This window comes from Malaclemys terrapin, chromosome 13 (assembly GCF_027887155.1).
Source record: "Malaclemys terrapin pileata isolate rMalTer1 chromosome 13, rMalTer1.hap1, whole genome shotgun sequence".
NCBI lineage: Eukaryota > Metazoa > Chordata > Testudines > Emydidae > Malaclemys > Malaclemys terrapin.
The window spans coordinates 33104192-33110900 of record NC_071517.1 but is presented as its reverse complement, the minus strand read 5'-3'; the positions used below and the strand labels follow the sequence as shown (position 1 = coordinate 33110900).

General features: G+C 47.7%; 2 non-coding genes across 2 annotated transcripts; one reads left to right on the top strand and one right to left on the bottom strand.

Moving 5' to 3' along the window:
- Positions 1–2062: 2062 nt before the first annotated feature.
- On the bottom strand, positions 2063–2134 carry TRNAE-CUC (transfer RNA glutamic acid (anticodon CUC)). The gene has a single exon. It is a non-coding gene; the product is annotated as a tRNA-Glu (tRNA).
- A 1767-nt stretch (positions 2135–3901) lies between these two features.
- TRNAK-CUU (transfer RNA lysine (anticodon CUU)) lies at positions 3902–3974 on the top strand. Its single transcript has one exon. It is a non-coding gene; the product is annotated as a tRNA-Lys (tRNA).
- Positions 3975–6709: the final 2735 nt, after the last annotated feature.

Sequence of the window (6709 nt, the reverse complement as noted above, 5' to 3'; positions counted from 1 at the left end):
TTCCATTTTATCTGTTGCTTTGGTAGAGCGTCTACCAAAGGCTAAGGTGGGTGAAGTAATAGCTTTTATTGGACCAGCTTCTGTTGGGGAGAGACACAAGCTTTCCTGGGAGCTACATGGCTACAGTGACATCGCAAACACCCATAAAACATGATCGAGTTCTTCTTTCACACTCACATGCATCACTTATTAGCCCACATACCATTTCTTCTCCACATTTTGAGGTTACCTTTTGAGTGTAATGTCATCATTGATTAAAATTCCAAATGGCCAATTAGCAAGCACCAACATAAAAACCAGCCGATTATTAATCTGCCCCATGGCTAACTCCCATCTCTGCCTTACTTTAGAAAATATTTGCACATAGACATTTGCATATAGGGAAAGTTTTAATTGTGCCTGTTTCAGCCTAGAAAGAGAGAGTGGTAAGCTAAATTGCTGAGACACACATTTCCTCATCTCTATGAAAGAAAGAATTGGCAAGAAATGAAGAAAGTATATCCAACATAAATGATTCTGAACTTTCCTTTGAAATATGAGGTGCAATAAATAAATTAGTAGTCCCATAAGTGAACTGATGTAAGTGAGAGGAAGAAGGACATAGGAAAGGACTGTAAAAGCTGGTGGGGCCATGGAGTGGGCAGCCATGGCATTTCCCCATCTGCTGCTCCTGCCAGGGGTTGTGGCTACTTCTCAGCTCCCAGTCCCCATTGACTGCTCACGCAGCTGGTCAGAGCTACCGGGGCAGCTCTGGGCCCAACAGAGCTCTCACACAGCCCTAGATAGGTGGGTGGCCTGCTGAGGTGAGTCAGGGGGTGGAGGTGGCACTCCTTCCCTGGGCCCAGAGCTAGTCAGTCCGGCCAGGCCTTCCCCACCACTCTTAAAATAGAAGTCGAACTATGCCTATGCCCAAGAGTTTCCACCTAGAGCCCCAAGCCTTTCTACAGCACAGATGATTTGTATACACATTCACCCTGAGCCAAATTTGCAGGTTTTCTGGAGCCTTGTGAGTTCTGAGGTGTTTTAGTCTCCCTGCTGACTTATTATGAGAATAAAAGATAGACCCCAGAACTGAGGCAGAATACAGACACAGCATTATGAGAAAACAATGGTGAACCTCAAACTCCTGCAATGTGGGCTAGATAGTCCAGTAGTCAGCATCGACCAACTGTACCTTTTTTTTTTTTTTTTCAAAATAGCTCAGCACTGAGTGTGTTGAGACCTTCTGAAAAACTGGCCAGAAATTTAGGTGCCTAACGGGGAGCTAAATTTTTCTGAAAATCTGGCGCTAGTGGTGGGAGTGAGATCTTTTGAAAATTCTGGTCAATATGTCTGGAAGTTCTAAGAACCATCACAGCTTTTAACATTTTCTGGAACATGATGAGAAAAATAGAGATGTTGTCCTTGACTTACAATCACAATGTTTCACCTTGATCCCAGGTTTCAACAAAATTGATTTTGTTTTTATATGCAATGTGAAACAAACACCTCTCTGTAGACATTTGGACAGAGAAAAAGAAATATATATGACACTAACCCACATTGCCTTGCATGCGTAGCCCCCTGAGCAAGATGGTAGCCAGTATTCTACAGGTGGAAGCTATGCACTATTGTTCACCCTCAGAACCCTTCAGCAGTTAGACTTCAGGAATGGAAGAGACCAATGATCCTGAATCTCTCCAGATGGTTAATTTTGAAGACTTGTCTATAGAGCTGTGTGAGAGGTTTTTGCATGAATATTTTATTTACTGAAATATTTTGATTGACAAAAATAACTTTTTGTTTTAGTTTTGCTTTAACAAGAAAACTGAAAAAAATTTATCTTGGGTCAACCTAGATTGTTATTATTATTGTTATTATAATTTTGGTTAGGCTAGCTAGCAAGCAAAAGAATAAGTGATTTGCACAGCTCTATTTGTATAAAAGGTCCTCAGTGGGAAGAGGCCTCCACAATCTGCTCTGAGGCACCTGGAAGGTTCGATTTTGAAATGGTCTCCAAAGACCTTCCCCAGCATCATGAAGAATCCTGATTTTCTTTCGATTGGAAGTTGAAAAAGTCTGCTTCCCTGACCGGGAATCGAACCCGGGCCGCGGCGGTGAGAGCGCCGAATCCTAACCACTAGACCACCAGGGAGGTCTTACTACAAGCTTTTGTTACCTGTCCTAGGCTTACGCAGTCTACCTTATCTCCAAGTTGTGAATCTGGTCCATTCTCTGTTGCCCAGAAAGGACAACAAGAGGGAATGAAGGAACCTCAGGGTCACAGCCTGCCCTGAGCCCAACCAAAGGCTACTGAAACAAACTCCACTTAAGTTTTAGCCTCCTACACCAGCATCACAAGAACAACACAAACAAATCTCAAGAGGAACAAGCCTCGTCTGCTTTCATTTACACCTGTGCAGCCCTCTCTGCTTCTTCTTCTGCCTACTTAGAGCCTCTTCCAGGAAGACACATGGGGCTGACAGTAATTCTGTCCTAAAAGCAAGGGAGGGGTTTCGATACTACCTCACAGAAGCTGACAGGAGTTTGATTCTGTGTGACAAAGCCCTGCTCCTAATTTGTCAATTCCATACACTCAGGAAGCAGCCAAAGGGCTGAACACCCCTGCTCTTCTCTCCTTGGCCTCATCAGGTGTCCTAGGCCCTTCCCCACAAATACCTTCACCAGAAGCTGGAGGCCCAAGTACCTGCAGGTTTCCCTCACCCACTTCCTAAAGGAAACAGTCACCCCCTTCTCTGACATTCCTGCGGCCAAGTTTCCTTTGAGGAGCTTCTCCCCAGGGGGACCTGATGCCCTGCAAAAATGTGAACCGTCTTGTCTGCCCCCTCTCGGGAAGCGGTGACTTTCCCACATTAGATCAGTTAAACAGTCCCTCCCCCTGATGGAAGAACACTAAATCCCCCTCTCCAGGAGTTCATCTATTTCTAGGGCATGATACTAACAAACAGCACAGAACGGAGCGGTCCGTTCACATTAAACGGCGTCGCAACAGGATGATGGGGGGAAAGTTAAATGACTCGACACCACTTGAGCAAATGAATAATGACGCTCAGTGGCCCAAAAGGTTAATTGTCTTACTCTTTCCTTAGCAGCGGAGATCACGTCTTTTAATGTCTGCAGTGGGAAACAGGTGAATTGAACTAATTCTGTTAGCTGTTTCACATTATTAAAGTTTTATCCCGTTGCATATAGTTCGAATCCAAAACCAGCCCATTTCCCCTAGACCAAGGCAGGACTTCTCCCGTAGGACCCTGCTGGGAAAAGCACCAGGAGCGCTGGTCTGAGAAATTTCCGAATTGTTTTGGTTAGAGATGAGAGGGACGATTTCCCTGGGCGTGAGGGAGACGGAAAGGGGCAGCTCAGTGTTGATGTTGTTTTTATTTCCTAAATCCTTTTGACAAAGAGTTTTATCTGCTACACCCGAAGGCCCCACATCTGCTGCTTGGAGACGTTATTCCATTGAGAGATCTCTCGTGTTAACATAACCAAAGGGAAAACCGTGCTAGTTTAATGAATGAACTGATCTCTTCTTATTTTCTTTTCTGTTCTTATAGGGTTGACTAAAGGAGGATAGAGGAATGTACCTTTTGGGGGGGGTCAGGTTTGTGAATGAAGAGCAGCAGAGAAGCAGAAAGTGAAACTGGCTTTCATTACACTGACACCCCTATTTAAGGCGGGAGTTGGCTTGCGGTGTGTAAAGCAGAGAGGTGGGGGTGATCCAGCATGCTGTGGTTATCGGGTGGTGACTTCCCCCAGCGTCTGGACCCTTGTAACACTCCAATTTCGTAGCTGGAGGGTGAAAGAACCAGAAGGTTACTGTCAGAAAAGGAACCTCAGAGCACAAACTTCCCTAGGGTTCCTTCCCTACTGTTACGATGCATGGGGGAGGTCTACAAGTGCAGCCTGGCTAGCTCAGTCGGTAGAGCATGAGACTCTTAATCTCAGGGTTGTGGGTTCGAGCCCCACGTTGGGTGGTAAGTTTTGCTGCTACAGTATCATTATTTTGGTTATTGTCTCGGCCTGAATTGAAATGCATTCTCTGTTCTCACGATGATCGTAGGCCTGGTCTACACTACGACTTTAATTCGGATTTATCAGCTTTAATTCGAATTAACCCTGTAACCGTCCACACAACGACGCCATTTAATTCGATGTAAAGGGTCCTTTAAATCGATTTCTGTACTCCACCCCAACGAGCGGAGTAGCGCCAAAATCAATTTTAGCAATTCGAATTAGGGTTAGTGTGGCCGCAATTCGATGGTATTGGCCTCCGGGAGCTATCCCACAGTGCATCATTGTGACCGCTCTGGACAGCAATCCGAACTCGGATGCACTGGCCAGGTAGACAGGAAAAGCCCCGCGAACATTTGAACTTCATTTCCTGTTTGCCCAGCGTGGAGAGCACAGGTGACCACAGATACCTCATCAGCACAGGTAACCATGCAGGCTGATAATCGAAAAAGAGCACCAGCATGGACCGTGAGGGAGGTACTGGATCTGATCGCTGTATGGGGAGAGGATTCAGTGCTTGCAGAACTTCGTTCTAAAAGACGAAATGCAAAAACTTTTGAAAAAATTTCCAAGGGCATGATGGAGAGAGGCCACAATAGGGACTCTGAGCAGTGCCGCGTGAAGGTCAAGGAGCTCAGACAAGCCTATCAAAAAACAAAGGAGGCAAACGGTCGCTCCGGGTCAGAGCCGCGGACATGCCGCTACTACGCCGAGCTGCATGCAATTCTAGGGGGGGCTGCCACCACTACCCCACCTTTGTTCGTGGATTCTGGGTCGGGGATAGTCTCGACGCCTGAGGATTCTGCCGATGGGGTAGAGGAGGAGGAGGAGGAGGAGGATGAGCTTGCAGAGAGCACACAGCACTCCATTCTCCCCAACAGCCAGGATCTTTTTATCACCCTGACTGAAGTACCCTCCCAAGCCTCCCAAGCCAGTACCCAAGACTCTGACCCCATGGAAGGGACCTCAGGTGAGTTTACCTTTTAAAATATAAAACTTGTTTTAAAAGCAAACGGTTTTTAATGATTACTTTGCCTGACTTTGCATTCGCGGTCAGTTCAGCTACTGGAAAAGTCTGTAGCTACTGGAAAAGTCTGTTAACGTGTATGGGGATGGAGCGGAAATCCTCCAGGGACATCTCCATGAAGCTCTCCTGGAGGTACTCCGAAAGCCTTGCCAGAAGGTTTCTGGGCAGTGCATCCTTATTCCCTCCTCCATGATAGGACACTTGACCACGCCATGCTTGCAGCAAGTAATCTGGTATCATTGCCTGACAAAGCCTGGCAGCGTATGGTCCCGGTGTTTGCTGGCATTCAAGCAACATCCGTTCTTTATCTTGTTGTGTAATCCTCAGGAGAGTGATATCACTCCTGGTAACCTGGTTGAAATACGGGAACTTAATTAAGGGGACAGAGGTGGCCGTTCCTACTGGGCTGTTTGCCTGTGGCGGAAAATAAATCCTTCCCTGCAGTTAGCCAAGCGCAGATGGGAAATTGGCCCTGAGTTTTTCGCGTTTGGCTAGCAGGGATCTTCCCTGTTACCAGCCACGCGGTGGGGGGAGGGTACCGTGATCATCCCAGAGAATTCATGGCGAGGGGGGGGGTCGGCGGCGGAGGGGGGGGTAGTTTGGTGCCTGCAGGGATCTTCCCTGATACCAGCCACGCGGTGGGGGGAGGGGTACCGTGATCATCCCAGAGAATTCATGGCGGGGGGGGGGTTAGTTTGTTTTCTGGTGCTGCTGAATGTTAACAGAAAAACCGCAGCACTCTACTTGCCTGAAGGGGCCCAGACAAGCCCCCCCACACTGCCCCCCCACAACTGGCTGAGATTGGCCAGGCTTCTACAGCACTCTACAGGCTATGCTTGGTATGTGGGAAAGGAGGGTGCAGAAGCTGTAAAACAATGGCTTACCATGGCCGCATGCAAGCCGAATTCTGTTGCCCAGACCTGTGATCTCTAGCAGCAAAGCCACAGGCACTCAGCATTAAGAGGCAAAATGCGACCTTGCACAGAAATCACATGTGCTATGTAATGTGAACAGTGTTGGTCACCGTGAAAGAGTATAAGCATTGTTCTGCAAAATGTAGCTTTTAAAACAATTCTCTCTTTTTTCCCCTCCCTACAGCAGCTGCAAATTCCTCAAGCCTCCCTCCTCCATCCCGAAGGTTATCACAGATAAGGCGTCGTAAGAAGAAGACGCGGGAGGACATGTTTTCTGAAATTATGCAATCCAGCAGGAGTGACAGAGCTCATCTGAATGAGTGGAAGGAAACAGTTTCAAAGTATAGGAAAGAAGTCAGTGAACGTGAGGAGAGGAGGGACCAACGTGAGGAGAGGAGGGACCAACATGAGGAGAGGAGAGACGATCGAGATGAGAGATGGCGGCAGGAAGACCAGAGGATGAAGGATGCAACGCTGGGGCTGCTCCGGCGTCTGGTGGAGGTTCAGGAACGGCTGCTGGAAAACAGACTGCCGCTTCAGCTCCTGTTCCACCCTCCCCCCTCCCCATGTTCCGTATCCTCCTCACCCAGACGTGTAAGAACGCGGGGGGGGAGGCTCCGTACACCTTCCCATTCCACCCCAGTAGACAGCCCAAGCAAAAGGCTGTCATTTTTTTAACCTTTTCTTTGTGGCTTTTTCCTTCCCAGCAATCCTCCTCCCAAATACCACCCGGGTTCCCTCCCTCTTTTTCTAATCT